The sequence below is a fragment of the Hypanus sabinus genome, chromosome 6 (genome assembly GCF_030144855.1).
Source record: "Hypanus sabinus isolate sHypSab1 chromosome 6, sHypSab1.hap1, whole genome shotgun sequence".
NCBI lineage: Eukaryota > Metazoa > Chordata > Chondrichthyes > Myliobatiformes > Dasyatidae > Hypanus > Hypanus sabinus.
In genome coordinates this window covers 89,206,187-89,233,140 of record NC_082711.1, presented here as the reverse complement: position 1 = coordinate 89,233,140, position 26,954 = coordinate 89,206,187, and the positions used below count along the sequence as shown (strand labels likewise).

At 45.5% G+C, this 26,954-nt stretch overlaps 1 protein-coding gene across 1 annotated transcript in view; it reads left to right on the top strand.

The window, feature by feature from the left end:
- si:dkey-256h2.1 (uncharacterized protein LOC337520 homolog) overlaps positions 1-26,954 on the top strand; it is a 192,968-nt gene that overhangs the window by 66,034 nt on the left and 99,980 nt on the right. The gene's annotated exons all lie outside the window — the stretch shown is intronic.

Here is a 26,954-nt window from a genome sequence, read left to right as displayed (position 1 = left end):
ATTTCTTTGTTCCCTGTTTTAGATGGATGCCCCTCTATCCTGAGGCTGTGCCCTCTTGTCCTAGACTCCCCAACAATGGGAAACATCCTTTCCACATCTATCATATCTAGGCCTTTCAACATTCTAAAGTTTTCAATTAAATTTCCCCCCCCCCCCCCATCCTTCTAAATTCCAGTGAATACAGATAACCTTTTATCTTCCAGCATATAATAACCTTTTCATCCCTGGAATCATCCTTGTGAACCATCTCTGAAACCTCTAAATGCCAGCATATCATATCCTTTGTTAGGTGAGGAGCCCAAAACTGTTCACAATACTCAAGGAGAGGCCTCATAAGTGCCTTGTAAAGCCTCAGCACCACATCCCTGCTCTTGTATTCTGGACCTCTTGAAATGAATGCCAACATGGCATTTGTCTTCCTCACCACCAATTCTTCCTGCAAATTAACCTTTAGGTTGTTCTGCACAAGGACTCCCCAAGTCCCTCTGCATCTCAGATTCCTGTATTTTCTTTCCATTTAGAAAATAGTCTGCACATTGATTTCTACTACCAAAGTGCATTTTCCAACATTGTATTTCATTTGCCACATTCTTGCCCATTCTTCTGATCTAAATCCTTCTGTAGCCTATCCGTTTCCTCAATACTACCTGCTCCTGCACCAATCTGCTATCATCTGCAAGCATGGCAACAAAGCCATCTATACCATCATCTAAGTCATTGACATACAGCATAAAAAGAAGCGGTCCCAACACTGACCCCTATGGAATACCATTAGTCACTGGCAGCCAACAAAAGGATTCTTTTATTTCCACTCGCTGCCTCCTACCATGAACCAATGCTCCAACCATGCCAGTAACTCTCTTGTAATACCATGGGCTCTTAACCAGGTAAGCAGCCTTATGTGTAGTACATTGTAAAAGGCCTCCTGAAAGTCCAAATATACACCATCCACTGAATCCCCTTTATCTATCTGACTTGTAATCTCCTCAAAGAATTCCAACAGTTTTGTCAGCAAAATTTTCTCTTAAGGACTTTGTTCTACCTTGTTCTATGTCACCAAGTGCTCCATAACCTCATCCTTAACAACTGACTCCATCATCTTCCCAACCATTGAGGTCAGGCTAACTGGTCTATAATTTCCTTTCTGCTGCCTTCCTTCTTTCTTAAAGAGTGGAGTGACATTTGCAATTTTCCAGTCTTCTGACATTATGCCAGAGTCCAACGATTTTGGAAAGATCATTACTAATGCCTCCATAATCTCTACAGTTACCTCTTTCAGAACCCTAGAGTGTAGTTCATCTGGCCCGGGTGACTTTTGTACCCTTGCTTCTTTCAGCTTTTTGAGTACCTTCTCCCTTGTAATAGTAACTGCCCTCACTTCTCTTCCCTCACACCCTTAAGCATTTGGCACACTGCTGGTGACTTCCACAGTGAAGACTGTTGCAAAATACTCATTTAGTTCATCTGCCGTCTTTGTCCCCCATTAATATTTTTCTGGCCTCATTTTCAAGGAGCCCCATATCCACTCTCATCTCTTTTTTATTTGTTACATATTTGAAAAAGCTTTTACTACCCACTTTGATATTGTTTGCTAGCTTGCTTTCATATTTCATCTTTTCCCTCCTAATGACTCTTTTAGTTGCTCTCTGTAGGTTTTTAAAAGCTTCCCAGTCCTCTGTCTTCCCTTCAATTTTTGCTTTGTTGCTTTCTCTTTTACTTTTACATTAGCTTTAACTTCCCTTGTCAGGTGCGGTTGTACGATTTTTCCATTTGTCTTTGGAATACATTGATCTTGCACCTTCCTCATTTTTTTTTCCCGGAAGCTCACACCATTGCTGCTCTGCTGCCATCCCTGTCAGTACCTCCTTCCAATGTATTTTGGCCAACTCCTTTATCATATCACTGTAATCCTTTATGATCCTGTTGTTTTATCCCCTTTCATTCTCCCTACCTTTCTGCAACCTCTCCCAGTGTTGGGCAAAGCAGCAGCTTCTGAGGTGACCTTTTAAAGCAGCTTGTGGTTGTGCCCGCTAGGGAAAGGCATTTCTGGATTGTGTTTGTGTAATAAACTATATTTGATTAGGGAGTTTAAGGGAAATTAACTCTTAGGAGGTAGTGATTATAATATGATAGAATTCACCCTGAGAGGGAGAAGCTAAAATTGGATGTATCAGTATTAACAGTGGAGTAAAGGAGAATAAAGAGGCATAACAAGGGAGCTGGCCGAAATTGATATGAAGGGGGCACAAGTAGGGATGACTGCAGAATAGCAATGGACTTACTGAGAGCATATCAGAATGCACAGGAGAGATTCATCCCAAAGAAGAAGTATATTAAAGGGAGGATGAGGCAACCGTGGCTGACAAGGGAAGTCATGGAGTGTTAAAGCAAAAGAGAGAGCATATAATATGGCAAAACAGTTGGAAGCTAGAGGATTGGGAAGCTTTTAAAAAAATGACAGAAGGTAACTAAAAAGACAATGAGAGTAAAGATAAAAGATGAAGGTAAGCTAGCCAATAATATAAAAAGAGGATACCAAAAGTTTTATTCAGATAGATAACAAAAGAGAGTGCATATTGGACCACTGGAAAATGATGCTGGAGAGATAATAATGGAGGACAAAGAAATGGCAGATGAACTTAATAAGTATTTTTCATCAGTCTTCACTGGAAAACACTAGAAGCATGCCAGAAACTCACTCAAGAGTGTCGACAAGCAAAACTGAGTGTAGATGCCATTACTAAGGAGAAGCTGAAGATGGACTACAGCCCAGGGTTCTGAAGGAGGTAGCTGAGGAGATTGTGGAGGCATTAGTAACAATTTTTCAGGATCACTGGATTCTGAAATAGTTCTTGAGGATTGGAAAATTATAGATGGCACTATTCTTTAAGAAAGGAAGGAGGCAAAAAACAGGAAATTATAGGCCATTTAACCTGACTTCAGTGGTTGGTAAGATGATGGAGTCCATTATTTAGGATTAGGTCTTGGGGCACATGGAAGCACATGACAAAATAGGCCAAAGTCAGCATGGTTTCCTTAAGGGAAAATCTTACCTGACAAATCTGTTTGAATTCCTTGAGGAAAACACAAGAAGGATAGACAAATGAGAGTCAGTAGATGTTGTTTACTTGGATTTTCAGAAGGTCTTTGACAAAATGCCACACATGAGGTATACATGCCCAGAGTATTACAGGAAAGATAGTAGCAAGGATAGAAGTTTGGCTGGCAGAAAGCAACGAGTGGGAAGAAAGTGGGCCTTTTCTGGTTGGCTGCTAGTACAAGTGGTGCTTCAACTGATCCTTCTCACATTATTTGCGGGCTGGTGGCGTAGTGGCATCAGCGCCGGACTTCAGAGCAAAAGTTCTCGAGTTCGAATCCAGCCGGCTCCCTTGCACACTTCCCATCCATGCTGGGTTGAGCGTTGAGCTAGCAACTTGGCCTCGTAAAAACAAGAAAGCCTGCTAAAAAAACGCTGTCACGACAACGTCCTAATGACTCCACTTGGAGTAAAGGGTCTTCTCCTCCTCCTCCTCCACCGCCACCACCATCATCTACATTATACGTCAATGATTTGGTTAAGGGAATTGATGATTTTGTGGCCAGGTTTGCAGACAATACATAGACAGGTGGAGGGGCAGATAGTGCTAAGGAAACGGAGTCTGCAGAAGGATTTGGACTGATTAAGAGAATGAGCAAAAACGTTGCAGGTGGAATACAGTGTAGGGAAGTGTAGGGTCATGCAATTTTGTATAAGGAATAAAGGCTTAGACTATTTTCTAAACGGTGTGCACATTTAGAAATCGGAGGTGCAGTGTGATATGGGAGTCCTCGTGTAGGATTCCCTAAAGATTAAGTTGCAGGTTTAGTTGGTGGTAAGTGTAACCCTTACCCACAGGCTGGTATATGTCTAGGGGAAAAAGGAGATCCAGCCACTCTCCAACCCACCTCCCGTACACGCAGGTGCTGTGAGAATCAAGTTTACGCCTCGAGCCCGCCAACAGTATCAAATCCACAACAAATACCGTTATGAAATACACTTTAAAGAGTTTACTAAAATTAAAAAGAGTAGTAAGCAATACAATATATATACACAAGGAAAAAAACAAAAGGCGCCAACTTATCAAAGTTCAGTCTGTTTCGTGCACTCGTTGGAGCTCAATCCACGAACCAATCGACCCATCTGGCCGTCGCACCTGGGACCACCCCGGTGGTCTTACGAGCAGTCCAGCACACGTCCACCTTCTTCAGTGTCTTCCTCGGCCTCCCCCAAAAAAACCCGCGAAAACCCCTCCCCCAAGTTCCCAGCATCACAAGACACAATGACATTCCCCATTGATTAACAAATGAATACAATTACCATATCAGCCATTCTAAAGTGAAACAACGGCGAGAGAAACACTTATCCGACAAAGAAACATTCCTACTTGTAACAAACCAAAGAGGCCATTTTAAGTAACATACCCAGGACATTGTACATTCTCTCCCCACCAGCAAATGTCATGCCCTCATGGCATTACTAGAGGTCCCCAAAGCTTCTTGCAACACACAAAACCCAACCCAGATGCAGAAGGCAGTGACATAACTACCCAGAGCAGTAGAAATCACACTCGGTTCTCCCGGTACCACATATGTCAACCGCTCCGGGGGGCGCCTAATCCTCTGAGATCTCCATACCCCTTCTGCCCCACTGGGTCCCTCGTCACCTGCGAACCCACTGTCTCGGACACCCCAGGTCTACCCGACAGACCCGCACCCCCTTCCTCACAGGGGTCCTCCCTCACCCGAGATCTCTCCGGCTCACGCTCAGGTTCCACACTCTCTCCCACCAATGTAGGCTGCCTCTCCATCTGACCCTCAAGACCTTCCCTCCTCTCACCCAATTCAGTATGGGACGGGCCAGGAGCCTCCTCTCCTGGTACTGGAGCACCAGCGAATGGGAACAGGACCCACTCATCTGAGTCGTCCTCCTCTGAATCGGTAGCCATTCCCGGGTGAGGGACCCGTCCCCGCTCTTCAGCAGCGGGCTCTTCCCGTTCTCCGCTCCCTCGCAGAGTCCTTGTACTGGGCGTAACCTCCCACTCGGGCTCCTTATCCACCTGCACCGCTTGACCCAGTGGCAGCAGGTGATTCCTATGGAGTACCTTGATAGGCCCTTTTCCATTCTCGGGTTTCACCCGGTAAACTGGCAGGTTCGGCATCTGCCTCTCTAATACATAGGGGCTGGCCGCCCATCGATCTGCCAACTTGTGCTTACCAGGGAGTCCCAAATTCCGTAAAAGGACCCGGTCACCCGGTAATAATTGTACAAACTTCACCTTTCGATCATACCGCATCTTATTCCGCTGATTTTGTTTGGTAACCGCCGCCTCGGCCAACTCGTACGCCCGCTGTAACTCCCTCTTCATGTCGGACACGTACTTTAGATGGGACTTCCCGGGAAATTCACCCACTCCACCTCCAAAACACACGTCAATGGGCAACCTCGCTTCCCGCCCAAACATCAGATAATAGGGCGAATACCCTGTAGCATCATTGCGAGTACAATTGTAACAGTGAACCAATTGTCCAATATGACGACTCCACCTGCTTTTCTGCCCAATCTCCAGCATCCCGAGCATATCCAACAGGGTCCTGTTGAATCTCTCTGGCTGAGGATCTCCCTGTGGGTGGTAAGGGGTAGTCCTGGATTTCTCAACCCCAAGCATAGTCAGTAATTCCTGGATAAGGCGGCTCTCAAAGTCCCGCCCCTGATCACTATGGATTTGCCTGGGAAGGCCGTAATGCACAAAGTACTTCTCCCATAACACCTTCGCCACTGTCGTCGCCTTCTGATCCTTGGTGGGAAATGCCTGAGCATAGCGAGTGTAATGATCGGTGATGACTAATACATTCGCAGTGTTGCTGGTGTCAGGCTCAATCGACAGGAAATCCATACATACCAGGTCCAGAGGTCCCGGACTCTGCAAGTGCGACAGTGGAGCCGCCAACGCTGGCAGGGTCTTCCTCTGGATGCAACGACGGCATCCCCTACAGTATTCTTCGACGTCCCCCCTCATCCGGTGCCAGTAGAACCGGTCTTTGAGTAATCCATATGTCTTTTCCACCCCCAAATGTCCAGAATCATCATGTAAGGCCTGGAGTACAGTCTGGCGATACTCCTCCGGCAGGACCAGTTGCCAACAGCGGGGTTGGTCCGGAGGCGTCGTTACCCGGTACAAGATTTTGTTCTTTAACTTCAACCGAGACCACTCCTTCAACAACAGAGGCACGTATGGGTGTTTCGCCTTCTCAGCCAACGCCCCATCCCCCTTCTCGACCGCTCTCCACACTGTGCCAATGCCTGGGTCATTTTGCTGAGCAGTTGCCACTTCCCCCGGACTCAGTTCCGGCAACTGTTTAGTCCCCAGAGCGGTCAGGTCACAGTAAACTAGGGGTATGGCGTCGTCAAAAACCCCCAAATGGTCCACGGCTCGTTCCAGCCTCCCTCTTCCCTCGGCCTTCACGGTGATAACAAACTGACACATCGCCTTCACTCCAGGGGCAGGGACACTCTCCCACTCCTCGTCCCTCTCCTCCTCCCCCGGCTCCCGACGAGACAATGCATCCGCATCGATATTCTTGCTTCCGGGGCGGTACCTCAGGCTGAAATCATATACCGACAATGCCGCCAGCCACCGATGTCCTGTGGCATCCAGCTTCGCCGAAGTCAAAATATAAGTGAGAGGATTGTTATCCGTTCTCACCTCAAACTTGGCTCCGTAAAGGTAATCGCCCAGCTTGTCCACCACCGCCCACTTCAGCGCCAGGAACTCCAACTTGTGAGTGGGATAGTTTCTCTCCGATGGCGACAAGCTTCGGCTGACAAAGGCTACCGGCCTCAATGCTTTGCCATGCTCCTGGTACAGAACAGCCCCGAGACCCTCTCGGCTGGCATCCGTGTGCAGCACATATGGCTTCTGGGGATCGGCAAAAGCCAACACCGGGGCCTGGGTCAGTGCCCTTTTCAAAGATCGGAACGCCTCTTCACATTGATCATCCCATCTCGAGCCAAAAGGTTCCGCCGGGTTCCAGTATCCTCCAGCATCCTGCCTCTGGTTCCCCGTCCTCTTCTTCCCCACCGGGGGATAGCCACACAACAGCTGAGTCAACGGGTGACACACTTTGGCGTAACCTTTCACAAATCGCCGGTAATACCCACAGAACCCCAAAAATGAGCGCAGAGCACCCACTTTCTGGGGTCTTGGCCAGGTGGTCACGGCCTCTATCTTGGTTGGATCAGTAGCCACTCCCTCTCGCGAAATGATATGGCCAATGTAGTTAACCGACGACTTGCAGAACTGGCATTTGTCCAGGGAAAGCTTCAGCCCTTCTTCATTAAGCCGGCCCAACACCTTCAACAGTCTCTCCTCATGTTCCTCCAAAGTCGATCCAAACACTATCAAATCGTCCAGGTACACCAGCACCTCCAACAGATTCAAAGCCCCCACAGTTCTCTCCATGAGCCTCTGGAAGGTGGCTGGGGCTCCGGATATGCCTTGGGGCATTCGTTCGAACTGAAAGAACCCCAGCGGGCAGATAAAAGCGGTCTTCTCTTTATCGGCCGCACTCATCGGGATCTGGTAATACCCACTTCTTAAATCCAGCACACTGAACCACTTTGCACCGCTCAGGCAGGCCAATGCATCCTCGACTCTTGGGACAGTATATTGATCAGGGACAGTTCGCCGATTCAACGTCCTGTAGTCAACACACATGCGCACTCGCCCATTCTTCTTCCGTGCCACCACTATTGGGGACGCATAAGGACTTCGAGACTCAGCTATGATTCCGGCCTCCTTCAACTTGCACAAGTGCTGTCGCATGTCCTCAACATCTGCCGGAGCCAGCCGCCGGGATCTCTCTCGGAACGGGGTGTCCTCCGTCACCCGGATGGTGTGGCGAGTGCTTTTGGAGCAGCCAACATCAAACTCGCCCCGAGAGAAAACAGCTTCCATCTTCAGCATCTTCTCCACTAGCCTGCGTTTCCACTCCGGCGACACTGGGGAATCCCCGAAGTTAAAGGCTTCAGCGGTCAGCTCCCTTCGATGCTCCGATCCCTCCCCGTTAGGGGTCCGCACTGGTGCGCTGGACATTACCGTCACCGGGAACAGATGTGCCAGCTGCATTCCCCTCTTAAAGGTGATTTCTCTTGCCGTGGTGTTCCTGACACTTATAGCTATACGCCTCGCATGTACCACCCCTGGTCTCTGCACTTCGGGCCTCACCAGCGCCCCCGCCGGAAATCGTGTCTCCCCTTCAAGATCGTCTGGGGCGTCTACTAACAGGGCTTCTCCCGTCGGCACTCCTGGGAATCTGGGGGTCCCCATCACTAGGGCTACCTCCCCGGGTCGGATCACCTTGGGCCTCACCTGCGTACACCACACCGTCCCTCGTTTGCACTCCGGGTCCAGCCCTTGGGAGGCAACCCCTTCTGCGAACACTGCTCGAAACACTGGAAGCACCGAGAGGGTCTCCAGAAAGTCTTCCCCCCCTTTCTCCTTACAAGCTCCCAGGAGCCGTCGCACAACTGGGGAGTTAGTCCCCACCAGGAGGGCAGCACCACCGGTTTCCACCGGGTCAGGACACACCAACACCAACGTCTCAATAGCTTCCGACACTCCCACATCGCCCTCCGAGAACTCCAATCTCACCGATAGGTACCCATCGTACGGGTAGTCACCCTCGCTCACACCCCAAATCTGCAGGGCGTCAAATGGTGTTACGGGCAAATGCTTTAGATGTTGATTGTAGAAAGACCGGTACAATAAGGTCACCTGCGATCCCGTATCAAGAACGGCTTTTGCGTAAATTCCCTCTATCCGTAGACCCACACTGGCACGGGGTCCTACCAGCCCATCCGGAATAGAGGCGTGGGCACCCGGTGGTCTTCCGGCTGATCTCTGGGAACGTGTTCTTCCAGAGGCTCCAGTCCGTTCCCTCACTGAGCCTCTCCTAAGTTTCCCGACACCTCTCCCTTTTTAGTCATAGGGGGGCTTGTCCTCCACGGGACTCCTTGTCTCTCACAATCCCACCTAAAGTGACCCTCCTCTCCACAGCTATAGCACACCCTCGGCCTTCCACAGTCCCGCCTGAAATGCCCCTCTCTCCCACAGTTAAAGCACACACTGCCGGCCGCCCCTCCTCTCCCAGGACAGCTCCTGCTCCCAATCCACTGCACTGATCGCCCCTGAGAGTAGGTACCTCCTCTGTCCCTCCCCTCCAAAGGGGGTTCCCTACTCCCTGGGGGATTGTCATTCCTCCACTCAGCCACCACTTCTTGTATCGCTGAGGATTGCTCCCGTAGGCCCGTGCCCCTTTTCCGCCCCAACGCTCTCTCTTCCTCTCGCACCTCTCTAATCAGTTGCCCAAAGGATGGAGGGGGACCTTTCCTATAAGCTTGCCGGATAGTCCACGCCACCTTGTCCTCCTCCAGAGAGCCACTGAATAGCTGAATCATCCTCACGCTAGCCACGTCAGTCACCTTCACTACCCCCCCGGCGCCGCAGCCCCGAGAGCATCCCCTCCATCCTAAATATGTACTCGGAGAGCTTTTCCCCTCTCCACTGTTCCAGGCGTTGAAACTCTGCTAAAAGCAGCCATGGTTCCCCTGACAACCCAAACGCTCCCTCCAAAACTCCTAGGCAGTCCTCCACTGAGGCCCCAGGCTTCTCAGCTTTCAACTCCTGGACGGTTTTGGCTGCTAAACCCCTCAAACTTCCCACCAATCGCTGCCTCTTCTCCTCCTCTGAGCCTGGCCACTCCTCTAACATCAAAGACGTATGCTCGATCCAGGTCTCATAGTCCACCTCCCCATCCGGAGTAGGCTTGGCTCCGGAGAACACCCCCAGCTTCAGCCGTGGCCTCTCGGCCACCCCCACCAGGGAATTAAGTGCGGTTGCCAGCTCCGAGGCTTCCACCCTACCTGGGGAGCGGGGCTTAGTCACGACTCCCTCCTCCCACCTCCCTTTACTAGTGCCGGGCACCTCTCTGGGGTCCACCTCTAGCTCTAGCTCTTCCCCCGATGTCTCCTCAGCCTCATCCTTGTAGAGTGGAGCCCCCACGGCCCCTCCTCCCCCGGTACACTGACCGTCGCCGGCAGTTCCACCGTCCTGACTTCAGCACTCGTACGAACCAACACCCAGCTAGACTCTACCTCTTTACCACACCGTCTAGCTACCAATTCTACCTGCCCAATACCCTTCACCGAACTTAAACCCCGCACTATCGCGTCTCCCGAAACTCGAACATCCACTCCGCTCACTACGCATGCGTACTGTACTGGTACACCTTCAAACTGGCACCAACAAACAAACTTATCTCTGTCCATCTTCCTCTGCTGCCTGCGCGATTCCACAGCCCCTGACAATCCAATCCGGGACGAGCACCCCACAAATGTAACCCTTACCCACAGGCTGGTATATTTCTAGGGAAAAAGGAGATCCAGCCACTCTCCAACCCACCTCCCGTACACGCAGGTGCTGTGAGAATCGAGTTTACGCCTCGAGCCCGCCAACAGTATCAAATCCACAACAAATACCGTTATGAAATACACTTTAAAGAGTTTACTAAAATTAAAAAGAGTAGTAAGCAATACAATATATATACACAAGGAAAAAAACAAAAGGCACCAACTTATCAAAGTTCAGTCTGTTTCGTGCACTCGTTGCAGCTCAATCCACGAACCAATCGACCCATCCGGCCGTCGCACCTGGGACCACCCCGGTGGTCTTACGAGCAGTCTAGCACACGTCCACCTTCTTCAGTGTCTTCCTCGGCCTCCCCCAAAAAAACCCGCGAAAACCCCTCCCCCAAGTTCCCAGCATCACAAGACACAATGACATTCCCCATTGATTAACAAATGAATACAATTACCATATCAGCCATTCTAAAGTGAAACAACTGCTAGAGAAACACTTATCCGACAAAGAAACATTCCTACTTGTAACAAACCAAAGAGGCCATTTTGAGTAACATACCCAGGACATTGTACATAAGGAAGGCAAATGTAATGTTACCATTCGTTTCAAGAGGATGAGAATACACAAGTATATAATGCTGAGGCTTTATATGGTGTTGATCAGACAGCACTGCAGTGTTGTCAGCAGTTTTGGGCCCCTAATTTAAGAAAGGTTGTGTTGGCATGAGAGGGGATCCAGGGAAGGTTCTCAAGAATGATGCTGGGAACAAATGGGTTAATGTATCTGAAGCATTTGATGGCTCTGGGCTTGTACTCTGTAGAGTTTAGGGGAATGAGGGACCTCATTGAAACCTATTGAATATTGAAAGTCCTAAATGGAGATGATGTTTCCTATTGTGGGTGAGTCTAGGACCAGAGGGCACAGCCTCATAATAGAACAGAGAAGAGGAGGAATTGTTAGACAGACGGCAGTGAATTTGTGGAATTCATTGCTACAGACAGCTGTGGAGGCCAAGTTGTTGGATATACTTAAATCTGTTGAAAGTTTTTGGATTAGTAAGTGTGTCAAAGGTTAAAAGGAGAAGACAGACAAATAGAGTTGTGAGGGATAATAAATCAGCCATGATGGAATGGCAGAGCAGGCTCAATGGGCCAAATAACTAATTTTGTTCCTCGGTCTAATGGTTTTATCTAACTCCATTTTTTTTTCTTCAGTGAGATTGCCCTGATTTATTTCCACAATCTTCTATCCATTTATAATCCAGTGAAGTCTTTTGTTTAACCTTCTCCTGTACTAAGAGCACTGAACATATTATTGGCCACTTTTTCCCCCATCAACATTCTATAACTAAGTAATTTTAATGTCTGTTTGTGGAGGTCAGCTGTCACGTACACTCAGTGACCACTTTATTAGGTACGCCTATATACCCAATGCAAGTGTCTAATCCCCCAATCATTTTGCAGCAACTCAATGCGTAAAGCCATGCTGACATGGGCAAGGTATTCAGGCCACACATCAAAATGGGGGTAGAAATGTGATCCAAATGATTTTGACCAAGGAATATTAGGGACTAGACGTGGTGGTTTGACTAGCTCAGAAACTACTGATTTGGGATTTTCACACAACAGAGTGTACAGAGAATGGTGCAAAAAACAGAAAATATCAAGTTAGTGGCAGTTCTGTGGGCAAAAGTGCCTCATTAATTAGAGATTTCAAAGGAGAATTGTTAGACTGGTTCAAGCTGACAGGAAGGCGACATTTACTCAAATTACTAGGTGTTTTAACAATGGTGTGCAGAAGAGTATCTCTGAACACACAACACATCAAACCTTTATTAGCTACCTCTTATACCTAATAAAGTGGCCACTGAGTGTATGCTGACAACATCTCCTACTTCTTTTCTAGGTCTCCTAGTATTCACCTGCCCTTGCTACAGAGTTTAACCAATATACACTTCTAGATGCATTGTCTTTGACTTGTCTTTCAAACTCCATATATTAGGGAGTGATTTTACTGCTCCAACTCCCTCTGCACAACAGACTTCCCTGGACGTTGAAGGTGAACTAGAGAGTTGGGCTCCTAAACTTCCACCAGACTCCTTGTGAGTTTTTAATTCTGTGTACACTTCCTTAAGTAGGCAATTAAATTACAATCACAAACAAGAGAAAAATCTGCAGATGCTAGAAATCTGAGCAACACACACAAAATGCTGGAAGAACTCAGCAGGCCAGGCAGCCTCGATGGAAAAAAAGCATAGTCGACGTTTTGGGCTGAAACCCTTTGGTGGTTCTGGAGAGAAAAGCTGAGGATCTACCTTTCCTAGATGCTGCCTGACCTGATGAGTTCCTCCAGCATATTACATGCGTTGCTCTTAATTAAATTCCAATATTACCCACCTCTCATGATTGAAAGCATGTAGTGCTGATATTCTTACCTCTGACTGTGCCTACTTTAATGCCTCACTGGGAAGCCTGATGTGCAAAACTTTTTATTTTTTATGCTGATAGTAGTGTAATTAACTAATAGTTCCCAGCATCTCTCATTCAAAATTCTTGCTTTTCCATTTAATTCCTTACTGTCTTGCCCTCCTTTCTCTGTAACCAGCTCCAATTCAGAATCAGAATCAGGTTGATTATCATTGGCATGTGACATGAAATTTGTTGTTCTCCTCCTCTATTTCTGCTTCCTCCCTGGTCCCCCTCCCTAATATTCAACCTCTGTCAAATGTTTGGTTACATATTCAAATATTTTTCTCTTCTGGTACTGCACTAATTTTTGTCTGATTGCAGAGTGCTTTAGGATATTTCCACTATTAAAGACTCTGTGCAAATACAAATTGCTATTATTAGCATTCATGTTTCAGCATCTTTTTGAAGACCTCTGGGAACCGGTACTTTTATCTGGCTGCTGAGTACTTTCTCCTTTGTGACTTTTGTTAGGTAAGGAGAGCCTGTTTCCCCCCTTTCCCTTTCTTCCAACTGTCTAATGAAATTATTCTGTATTGCTGTCTCAGTATTACTCATGCCTTTTTGTTATTTTTGATTTATATGCAGACTGTTTCTATTCAATTAGTCTTCCATTCTCCCTCAGGTGAATATGTTAATTTTAAAGGTATGATTACACTCTGACCATGCAAACAGTCACAAATTTAACCTCTCTCCTACTGGTGGAAACATCATAATGTCCCCTTTAATATTACAATTAACCTTTCCTTAATTGGGACTGATCTTATTTTAATACTTAGTCAACACGTACCATCCTTTCTGATGGTTCCTGTGTGAACAATCCTTTATGTTACCAATGTCACATTAATGAACTCACTATATGTAACCCCCTGGGTCACCTCAGGCTCGCTCAGCTCGTACTCGTCTAGGGGGAGCAGCCTTCGGCCCCGCCAAACTGGGTAATCAGCTGGTGTGGATGCTGTGTGATGTCCCCGCCTCGCCCAAAAACAGACAGTACACCATAAGCGATTAAATGAGTACGATTTATAAAGGTTACTATAACTAAGTGATTAATAACGATACAGTATATATGAAGAGAAAAAATAAAGAAAAGGCGCCAAACTTATCAAAGTCCAAACCACTTCGTGCACAACCGTTGGAGCTCAATTACTGAAGTCTTCTGGCCACCATTCGATCCCCTCCGAACTCCTCGACTCGCAGCTCAGAACCCTCCGAGTGGTCAACCAAGCACATCTAGCTTAACCCCCCCCCCCTCCCCGGAGTACCTCCTGGCCTCGGACCCCCGCTTGGGGTCCGTTCCTCGCCCAGCTTACAGCATTGCGTCCTCTCTCTCTCTCACCCCCTCGCGCCGATCTCCCAAAAGCCCGTCAACAAAAGCTTACAGACTCAGAAGAAAGAACATTAATTCCCATTTGGTTTACAAAGGAATACAATTCTCGTTATCAGCAAATTAGCATTCTTGCTAGTTAACAAAGCAAAGAAGCCCTTTTGATTACATACACAGTAACAAAGAAAAAAGAAGAAGCCCCCTTTACACTCTCCCCCCACCAAATAAAAGTCATGTCCTCATGACTATTAAATAACTCGCCACCTTTCCTACCAACACACCGCAACCCAAGCACAAACAGTGACATCTCCTCCCTACACAGTAAACCTCACGCCCTGTTCTTCAGGCACTACTTAGGCCAACTATCTGGGAGTTCCCTAACCCTTCTGAGACCTCCGTACCCCCTCACCTAAACCCTTCAGGCTCAGACACAACTGGGGATACCTTGGGCCCACTACCAACTCCTTTCTCAACCTCTCACTCATGCCCCACACTGCACACAGCTAACCCTCCCTGGTACACCTGACTCAGTGGGAGAAGGGCCAAAGATCTCTTCCTCAATCAAGGGAAAGTCAGCAAAAGGCAGCATGTACCACACATCCAGCACATCATCCATCGAATCTGTATTCTTCCTCATTTCTGCGATCGGTAGCTGCTGTTTGATCTTCTCCAAATGGAAACACGTGGCCTGCACTGCTCCCGCAGTCTCTTCAGCCTCCTGTTCAGTATTCACTGCACTTCTCTCCAGCTTTTTCTTCCTCATGACTTCTTCCAGATCAACTTTCAGGTTTTGCACTTCATTTGAACTGTCGATGGTCATCTTCAGGTTCCCTTCAAGCTTCCGCTTCCCTCTTCCGAGATTTGTCTGTAATTTCTTCACCTCCACAAACTCCCCTCTCCAGGTTCTCAGTTTGCTATTGCCTTCAGTCAGACAACTTTCTTCATTCTCTCCAACTTGCAAGTCTTCCGAATGGTTCCAGATCACTTTCTCCAGTCTCTCCGTCTTCGTTTCAAACTTGATTCCGTAGAGACAGTCACTCACGAGCTGTGACCTTCGCCAGCCCTGGCACGTGTCCAGAAAACACTTTAACTCTGTAATTCTCAGTTGCTCCTACAACTAACTCACTACATATTCTCCTGAGGCAAGTCCAAATACCAAGAGATCATCCACATACACCAAAACTCCAAACGCCTCCACATCCCCTATGGTCTTCCACCTGCCCTGCAGGAAGGTTGCAAGGGCTCCAGATATGCCCTGTGGCATCTTTTTGGACCGGAAGACTCCTAGGGAACTTATAACGGCCGTCTTCTCCTTGTCGGCCCCACTCATCGGGATCTGGCAACATCCACTCCTCAGATCCAGCACCTTAAACCACTTCGCACCACTCAGACAGGCCATCACCTCTTCGGCCCTCAGGGCCATATTCTGGTCACTGACAGTGCGCCTCTTCAACGCAATATAATCCACACACACGCTGCCTACGTCTTCCACGGCTGTAGGGGCCAGTCGCCGCAACCTCTCTCTCTCCGAGGTGTCTTCAGCAGTCAACTCCCCTCCCTCGTGGTATTTTGCAGCGTCCACTAAGAGGGTCTCACCCTCAGATACTTCCCCCAGGCCGTACCACCACTGGCTCTTGTTTGAATTCGTATCGGCCCAATGCTGCTACACACGTCCGCACAAGCAGCTCGAAACTCTGGGTGCATCGACAATGCCTCCAAACAGCTCTCACCTGCCTCCCCCGGGCAGGCCCCTAAGTGCACCAGCAGAATATTGGTTCTCTCTAGAACAGAAATGCTGCCCGTCTCAACAGGGTCCGGACACATCAGCATTAACGATTCATGAACCTCAGTCACCTCCACTTTTGCCTCCAAGAACTCCATTTTCACTGACCAACAACCGTCGTCTGGATAATCAACGGCACTGGTACCCCAAATCTCCAGTGCCCTCAATGTCGTCAAGGGTAAATGCTTCCAATAACGGTTATAAAACAAACTGTACAGCAACTTAACCGACACCCCGGTGCCGAGGATGGCTTTAACTTGGCTTCCATCCATCCATAACAACACCTGTGCGCGTGGCCCCTCTAAGCCTTCAGGAATAGTGTCTGTTCCTTTCGGGAGTTCCTTGGTACATTGCTGGGAACGTGCTCCCCCAGAGACCCTAAGCCGTTCCCCCACTGGGCCTCCTCTAAGTTTCCCGACACCTCTCGAATCAACAGAACAACTGATCCCCTTGACAGATTCCCTTGGCGCCACAAGCAATTTATCTGCCCCCCTAGGCAAAAAGGGATACCCTAAAAACTTCCCACCAATCTCCTGCCACGGATATGATAAGCCCCCCAGCTGCAGCATTTGACTTCCAGTCGAACCACACGCATTTTCCCACACTTTCCCAGAACTGGCAGCGGTCACTTCGAGGTAATTGCGCCTGACAGTTCTAACAAAGTCACCAGCCCGCCTACTCAAACTTTCAACCCGTCCCTGTCGCTTTCCCTCAGCCAAGCACTGCCACTCACCCAACAACTGAGGGGTCCACTCCGCCCACGCCTCCACCCCTTTAGGGCTGGACATTATTCCAATAACCGGGCGGAGCCCACCACTGCTGAAACATCCCAACCTGTCACTCCTCACTCTCCAAACAGTACGGACAACCCATGGTCCCACCACCATTTCTTCAGCACTAGTCGGAACTCGAACAACGACCTCCAGGCTACCAACAGCAGCCACCCCACCCAACACACACGCAGCGATAACCAGCAATCGCACACCCACAAAGGCACACCAGCTCTTCGCCGCAGACACAATTTAAATAGGGTGATCACACAGCTTCCACAGAAATCAATCCCGGACGAGCCCCCACATTGTAACTCCTTGGGTCGCCTCAGGCTCGCTCGGCTCGTTCTTGTCTAGGGGGAGCAGCCTTCGGCCCCGCCAAACTGGGTAATCAGCTGGTGGGGATGCTGTGTGATGTCCCTGCCTCACCCAAAAACAGACACCATATGCGATTAAATGAGTACAATTTATAAAGTTTACTATAACTAAGTGATTAATAATGATACAGTATATATGAAGAGAAAATTAAAGAAAAGGCACCAAACTTATCAAAGTCCAAACCACTTCGTGCACAGCCGTTGGAGCTCAATTACTGAAGTCTTCTGGCCACCATTCGATCCCCTCCGAACTCCTCGACTAGCAGCTCAGGACCCTCCGAACTCCTCGACTCGCAGCTCAGGACCCTCCAAACTCCTCGACTCTCCAAACAGCTCAGGACCCTCCGAGTGGTCAACCAAGCACATCTGGCTTCATTCCCCCCCCCCTCGGAGAATCTCCCGGCCTCAGACCCCCCTTTGGGGTCCGATCCTCGCCCAATTTACAGCATTACGTCCTCTCTCTCGACCCCCTCGCGCCGATCTGCCCAAAAACCCGTCAACAAAAGCTTACAGACTCAGAAGAAAGAACATTAATCCCCATTTGGTTTACAAAGGAATACAATTCTTGTTATCAGTAAATTAGCATTCCTGCTAGTTAACAAAACAAAGAAGCCCTTTTGATTACATACACAGTAACAAAGAGAAAAGAAGAAACCCCCTTTACATATAGCTCTATGGCTAGGTGGTGCTTCCTGGTTTTCCAGGTATAGCTACTACTAGGAGATTACAATATTATATACAAGATTTCCCAAGATATTTTCATGGACCATTGTAATATGGTCCATTTATACATCAGAATAAGATTCAAGCAGGCAAATGGCATTGTAGAAACTTGCATTAATCTAGTGACACCAGTTGAAATAGTATTGTCACAATCTCCAATATCACTTCTTTAGAGAATCCTCACAGAGGTTCAAAAGAGCAATAGGTTCAAAGAGATGCAACTAAAATTTCAAGAAGTTTCAAAAAGGTGATATGGTGTCAGGTGCTGCAGACTCCTGTGATTCTTGTATATGTGGACTTCTCTAGATTACCTACCACATTTGATCCAGACTTTAGCTGTTCTGTTAACATTAATTCACAACAGTCCTCCACTAATATTTACCATCATATGGAATACAAGGCCCTGATATTTCAGGTGAGGATGGAAGCTCTTTGAGGAGGGTAGGAGGTTATTGAAACCTTGAAATTTAGAGAAAATTGTTCCTATTTGTTCACATAGCTCAGATCTTTCAAGCAAAGTTATCTTGATATTTGTTGTTTTTCTTTTAAGAATATTCTGCTCCATAATAAAACAGTTAATTCTAAGATTAAATTTAAAGACTGACCGTTGCAAAAGTTGTTAGTGATTTCAACCAGTCACTAGCTAAGGAATATCTAGCATCGGTCAGTATTAATATTCTTTGGTCTAACTTCCAAGAGGTCCTTCAAGCAGCAATTGACAAGTATGTCCCCTCTAGAATGAGCTGTTCCAGGTTCAACTTACCATGGTTAAACCTGTCCACCCGGCGTGCGATACGTAGAAAACAAAGATTCTATAAAAAAAAGCTAGGAAATCCGGTCATAATGAAGATTGGCAAAAGTCTGGCAAAAATCCTCATGCCGACTTATTAATAGAAACATCAGGAAAGCTCACCAACAGTATGTTAAGGAAGTAGATGAGAGCTTAAATAGTGACAACACCAAACCCTTCTGGAGTTTTATTAAATTTACAAGGCAAGAAGTTTTTGGAATTTCTTCTCTCTCATCCAGGGGCCACATTGTATCTCTTGCTGCTGTTATGAATGTGAAGCAACTCTGAGGGGCCGAAGGGTACAAAGTCGCCCCCTCCTTTTTGAGAATTGCAAGATCGCTATTATTTCGGGTCTGGGACCCAGGAAATGAGAAAGAGACACACGGAATACACAAGGTTTGGAATGTGTCCTGGCCTCAGTGGAACGGAGCCACTGATAACGGCCATTGTCTCTTGGAGACGGAATTGTGTGTTGAGTACTGTACTATTCATTGAAGCCCCTCAGGGGACAACCAGAGTGGTCTGGTTGAAGGATTGCATCATCCCAATCTGATTGACATCTGAGACCCCGTGAGTAAGGATAAAAGAGGGGTCTGGGGACCAACCCCTTTAGACGCACCAGGAGAAACGCTGGAAATCTAGTGACAGCGTTTTATAGCAAAAGCTGGTGGGGGCTCCCGTGCGTCCTCCCTTGCCAGGGTGGCGGGCTCACCACGGAAGAACGGTTTAGCTAAAGGAGAGGCCACAAGTGAACGGCCACACCAACGGGACTCCTGACGGATCAAAATCATAAAAGGAAAGCCGGCAAGTTTTTCTCCAAATCTCTCTCTCTCTCTCTCTCCAACCATTGCAACCCAGCGGTCCCCAAAGGCTGCAGCCTGCATGAACTGTGTGAACTTTATATTTCCATCGGACAATACATTATCCCCTAGACAACAATAGAGCTTATTTCTTATTGATTATTATTATACCCGCACTTTTAGATTTAGTATTGATGACGTATATTATCTGTATATTTGCATTGATATTATTTTTGTGTATTTTTACTAATAAATACTGTTAAAAATAGTATCATCAGACTTCAACGGACCTCTCTATCTTTGCTGGTAAGTGACCCAGTTATGGGGTTCACAACACTGCAGACAAAGCACAAGCACTTAACCAGCAGTTTTGCTCTGCGTTTACAAAGGAAAACTTGAATGAACTCCCCACTTTAGACCCCAGCAATATTCCAGACTTGCCAGATCTCATTATATCTGTTAAGAAGCTTCTTAAGGAATTACAACCTAAGAAAGCACCAGGACCTGATCAAATACCAGCCATGATTCTGAAGATTTGTGCTTCTAGTCTAGCTCCCGTTTTACAAAAGATGTTCCAGAAGTCTATTGATACTGGGACATTACTGGACAATTGGCTGAAAGCGAATGTCGTTTCAATTTATAAGAAGAGCGAGTGCACAAATCCGGGAAATTACTAACCGCTTTCACTCACTTCCATCCCCTGTACAATTCTTGAGCATATTATTCATTGTCACATTATGGACCATCTAGACAGTCACAATGTCCTTACTCACCACCAACATGGATTCCGACAGGGCAGATCAACAACTTAGCAAAGACCCTTGACAACAGAAGCCAAACAGGCTTGATCATACTCGACTTCAACAAGGCATTTAACACGGTCCCCCACCAGAGATTTCTACGTAAGCTTGAACATGTGGGCATTAACAACAGCATTCTACATTGGTTAAACATGTTCCTTACCAACAGATGGCAACGTGTGCTTCTCAAGGGGGCAGAGTCCCCTGAATCTCCAGTAACATCCGGAGTGCCCCAGGGGACTGTGTTGGGACCCTTACTTTTTCTTATTTACATCAACAACTTGCCAAATGTAGTCGTCCAAGGTCAGACTCTTTGCAGATGACTGCATAATCTACCATGAGATAAAAAATGACTAAGATGCTTAGCTGCTGCAAAAGGATATTGATTCATTATGTTAATGGGAGTCTCAATGGCAAATGTCCTTCTACTCATTTAAATGTTATGCTGTGCATGTCAGTCACAAAGTTAAACCAATCAACACAACATATAACAGGAAATGAAAGATTCCTGAACAAGTCACCCACCACCCATATCTTGGTGTTGAAATTAGCAAGGATCTTAACTGGGCATGCCACATCAATCAGATTACAGCCAAAGCAAATAAAATGCTGGGTATCCTGCGAAGAAACCTCCAGTCATTTAGTAAATCCGTCAAGATCATGGCATATAAGACACTCGTCCATCCAAAGCTTGAGTATTGCACGGCCGTATGGGATCCCCATCAAGCTAATAATAATAAGTCCATTGAAAAACTCCACGTTAAAACTACGGTTAATCTCCATTTTCAAAGAAGTTCACAACATCACTCCATCAAACATCCAAATTCGTCACAGGGTCAGTTCAACTCGACAGCAAACTGGACCTTACATACTGGAACCCCTTCATTCAACAAGATTTGCTACCAGTACTCGCTCTACCCAAGATCAACAAGAGAGTGGAATCTTCTGCTGCCAGACCTGTGCAGTATTTATGACATTAATATTTTTAAAGATGGACTCAATCAAATCAATTTAGGAGATCTAGTCAAAAAAGCTCACTTTACAATTTAACTTTCACTCCGTTCACACTGACTGCGCGTTATAACAGCCATATGGCAGTGCTTGCAAAGTACCAAGCAGAAGCAGAAGCAATAAAAAATGTATGATTGAGAAATGCAGATGTATTAAAGTGTGAATTTGATTAAATAACTGGAGAAGTAAAGTCAGATGTATAGGTTTCCAAAATAGTGAAAATACTAACATGAATGGACATAAATCAATATCTGTGTAGGAGATCTGTTAAGCTTGGGCAGTATATGTCTTCATGACATTGTTAAGTGCCTTGAAATTACATTTACTGGCACTTTTTGCAGACAAAATATCTATTGTGTTGAAAAATGAGCAAACTTGAAATGCATAAACCTTAAAAAGAATTAAAGATAACAGAAAGTAAAAATTTTTGGTCTTAGAACTTCAGTTAAAATGGTGATGATGGTCTTCAAAACTGGACAGCAGACTAATTACCTTAATTGAAAACCAAGTCAGTGTCATCAGATGCAGTTTGACAAGTGAATTCATAACATTTCATTTCAACTTCTGTAAAAAGAAGAAATGCCTCAAAGGTTATCAGTAATGTTCTTGTCTTTGTAATTCTGTCCAGGCAAGAGTTGCAGTCCACTCTTGGAATACTGTGTACAGTTTTGGTCACCATATTAATAGAAATATGGGTTAAACTGGAAAGAGTACAAAAAAGATTTATGAGGATGTTGCCAGGATTAGAGGGTCTGGGTTTTAGGGAGAAGTTAGCCAGGCTGTGTCCTTTTTCCTTGGAACGTAAGACAATGAAGGACAGGCTTTTAGAAGTGTTTAAAATTATGAGAGGCATAAATAAGGTGGATGGTAACAGTCTTTTCTCCAGGGTAGGGGTGTCTGAAACTAGGAAGTATAGGGTGAGAGTGAAAAGGGCAACTCTCTTTTTCACAGATAGAGCGGCAAGTGTATGACATAAGTTGGAAAGAAAGTTGTGGCAAATACAACAGTACCATTGAAGAAGTACTTCGATAGGTGCATGGAGGGCTGTGGCTTAGATGGATATGGACGAAACACAGGAAATTGGGACTGACTGAGTGGACGTGGACTCACTGGGCAGTAGGGCTTGTATCCAAGCTGTGTTATTCGATGACTCTAAGAGAAGATAAGTGATGAAGGTTATTGCTAATTGGATATAGAGATACTGCTCAGAAATTATTGGTCTTATATGTTACAGTAATCTACATCAATGTTCCCTTAAGGTCTACAGAATGAAAAAATATTGTTGTGTTGTTTGGCAAAATAATGTGTCTTATCTGACAGTAACATAGTGCCTCTCATATTCTGATCTACAGTGTTAGAGGGATTTATTTGAGAGGAAGAAAAGTGTTCTATTGAAAATAGACAGGTACTGTATATGAAGGAATACATTTAAGCCATTTTGCGATTTCCATGCATCTTTGAAAATAAACGTGAGACTCATACATATTTTGGATGCAGCCAAGAGTTTTATACAATGTGAGAATAACAAAATCATCATTTCTGGAAGGGAAAATTCTAACAAGTACAGCTAAATTGCATCAAAAGGAATAAATCCATTGCTTAAAAAAACCATGGCATTAAGGGAGATAAGGTACCATGAATTGAGTACTGAAAGTATATAGTAGTTTAGATTTAGATTAGTTTTTCCTCAGGATATCTTCGGGAATGAGAGTGTTGTCCCTAAAATAAACAAAGACTTGGAATTTGTAACTGCAGTGATGATGAAAATGTAGCATTTGTTGCTTTACTGTTATACTGACCATATTGGAACTCACATGCACAATTACATGTGAAAATAAATTAGTTGCTCTCTGTTGGGGTCTGTTACAGATCTAGGGACTTCCATAGAAGAACGTAGAACATAGAAATCCACAGCACATTACAGGCCCTTCGGCCCACAATGTTGTGCCGACCATGTAACCTACTCTAGAAACTGCCTAGAATTTCCCTAGCACATAGCCCTTTATTTCTCTAAGCTCCATGTACCTATCTAAGATGAGTTTAAAAAACCCTATTGTATCTGCTTCCACCACCGCCATCGGCAGTGAATTCCACGCACCCACCACTGTTTGTGTGAAAGCTTACCCCTGACTTTTCCTTGGTACCTATTTTTAAGCACCTTAAAACTATGCCCTCTCATGTTAGCCATTTCAGCCCTGAGAAAAAGCCTCTGGCTATCCGCATGATGCCCCTCATCATCTTATACACCTCTATCAGCTTACTTCTCTCCTTCCGTCACTCCAAGGAGAAAAGGCCAAGTTCACTCAACCTACTCTCATAAGGTATGCCCTCCATTCCAGGTAACACCCTTATAAATCACGTTTCATCGTGTAATGCTATGATTTCTTTAAGTATGATGTTATTCCTAATCCTAATTATGGTGATGTTGTAAATTCAATAGTAATGTACTGTATTAATTTGATAATGACATGTCAAGAACTTAATGTCCATTCTATGTAAATGTTCAAGTTTAAATTTCTCGGAAGAATCATAAATACCACAGGGGAAATATTTCCTTTGTAATAGATTACCATGCTTCACCATAAATCTTACATTGTACTTCACAATAACTTCTGGGCTGCAAAAACTGTGAAGCTATTTTATGAATTTATGCTAATGCCACTCCTTCAACCATCTATCACTGACCAAAGTAAATAGACTGAATATGCAAGGTCACAATTTGATGGCACTATTAAGAAAAATGTTATGAATAGTTACACATTATTTGTTGACAGAAAATGTTATTTGTGGGTTTTCAAGAGTACATTGATTATAATTTGTAGGTTTGTTGGAATCCAGAAGTTGTATGTTTATTTATTATTGAATGTATTATTTCATTGTCCAGTACACTGGCGTGGGTCCAGAAACAATTTATATCTTGCTGCTCTTCTTTTCGATTAGTCATTTATTTGCAACTATAGATAAATATTATGTATATCAGCTGCCCCAATTAGCCAAAGTTTCATGGAAATAGAAAATATAAAAAAGACAAACTGCAGTTTAGCTGAGTAACAAATGCTGCATTTAAAGAACTATAGAATAAATTAGAACACTACCAATACACTACACTAGTAAAAAAGTGTGTATTAATTGTTATTGAGAAGTTGTGTGATGCCATGTCCTTTTGATTCACTGTAACTGAACTAAATCAGCGCACACCTAGTGCAGATAAGTCTTCATACAATGCTTTTGATGATTGCATCCTTCAAATCTTAATTTTCATTGTATCATTCAAGAGGATTGTTGATACCTTCAAGTTCTTCATAGTTCCCAACTTGCTTAAGTAGTGAAATCATTTCGATGTCACTCCCAGCTGTTTCTTACATCTCCAAGAATGCTTGAAATGGTGAGCAAGGTAGTTCTGAATTGTCTTACTGCTTATTTTTTGCCAATTATCAACAACAATAATCATTGTTTTCTGAATACAAACACACCCAACTGACACTATTTAAAAACCGTTTGCTCTAAGCTGAGCAAACAGCATGCACGGCGTAGCACAGCTACACAATTGGGTGCAACACACACACACACACACACACACACACACATGCAAATTTATGGAAAAACTTTGAGAATATTTTCAAGCAAAATAGAACACAATATTTTCATATATCCAGTGGGCATATTTATTATGCAACATTTTCTTTAGAAAGTCATGTAAGTTTGTGTGTTTGTTGTAAATAATTAATAAAATAAAAGTTGGCTCTGACAGTATGCTGTAACTCAAAATAAGCGTAGGCAAGGCAATCCATTAAACAAATTATGCATTCATCTGAAGTGTTGCCATTTACATCATGAACAACTTGATTACCAGACCTAGTTTATGATATTACACAAGCTTCAGTACGCCTCAACTGGACGGATAATTTTAGAAAGTACATCACAAGGATGTAAGACTATAAGACATAGGAGCAGAGTTAGGATATTCAGCCCATCGAATCTGTTCCGTCATTCCATCATGGCAAATTTATTATCCCTCTCAACCCCATGTTCCTGCCTTCTGCCCTTAACTTTTGATGCCCTTACAAATCAAGAAACTATCAACTTTGGCTTTAAATATACCCTATGACTTGGCCTCCACAGTCATCTGGCCATGAATTCTATAGATTCACCAACTTCTGACTAAAGAAATACCTCCTTATCTCTGTTCTAAAAGGACATCCCTCTATTCTGAGGGTGTGCTGTCTTGTCCTAGACTCCTCCACTTTAGGAAACATCCTCTCCTCATCTACTCTATCTAGACCTTTCATTATTCAATAATTTTCATTGAGATTCCACCCCCCCCCCCCCCCCCGTCATCCTTCTAATCTCCAGTGAATATAGGCCTGGAGCCATCAAACGCCCTCACCTGTTAACCCTTTCATTCTCATGAACGTCCCCTGAACCCTCTCCAATGCCTGCATGTCCATTCTTCTTTAAGGGGTCCAAAATAGCTCAAAATACTCCCAAGTGTAATCTGACTAATGCCCTATAAAGCCTCAGCATTACATCCTTTCTTTCATATTCTAGTCCTCTTGAAATGAATGATCAATTACCACCAACTCAATGTGCAGGTTAATCTCTAGAGAATTCTGCACAGGGATTTCCAAGTTCCTTTACACCTCTGAATTTCCTCCCCTTTTAGAAAATAGTCTCTACACCTTTGTTCCTTTAACCAAAGTACATGACCTTGTGTGCATTTGAAAATAGCAACTGATCCTTAAAACTAGTAGCAGATTTTATTAACTGCCTTTAAAAACTTTCTAAAAGGTTTCTAATGTTACTACTTTTACCATTCATACTATTCCTCTTCCCACCCTGTCTCTTGCTATCCCCTTCTCACAACTCCTCAGTCTCCGCCATATCTGCTCTCAGGATGAGGCTTTTCTTTCCAGGACGAAGGAGATGTCATTCTTTTTTAAACAAAGGGGCTTCCCTTCTTCAACCATCAACTCTGCTCTCAAATGCATCTCTCCCATTTCCCGCACATCTGCCCTCGCCCTATCCACCCGCCACCCCACTTGGGATGGGGTTCCCCTTGTCCTCACCTACCACCTCACCAGCCTCCAGGTCCAACGTATAATTCTTTGTAACTTCCGCCACCTCCAACGGGATCCCACTACCAAGCACATCTTTCCCTCCCCCCCCTTTCTGCTTTCCGCAGGGATTGCTCCCTACGTGACTCCCTTGTCCACTCGTTTCCCCCCATCCCTTCCCACCAATCTCCCTCCTGGCACTTATCCTTGTAAGCGGAACAAGTGCTACACTTGCCCTTACACTTCTTCCATCACCACCATTCAGGGCCCCAGACAATCCTTCCAGGAGAGGCGACACTTATACTGCGTCCAGTGCTCCCGGTGTGGCCTTTTATATATTGGTGAGACCCGACGCAGACTGGGAGACCATTTCACTGAACACCTATGCTCAGTCCACCAGAGAAAGCAGGATCTCCCAGTGGCCACACATTTTAATTCCACGTCCCATTCCCATTCTGATATGTCTATCCATGGCCTCCTCTATTGTCAAAATGAATCCAAACTCAGGTTGGAGGAAGAACACCTTATATACCAGCTGGGTAGCCTCCAACCTGATGGCATGAACGTTGACTTCTCTAACTTCCGTTAATGCTCCTC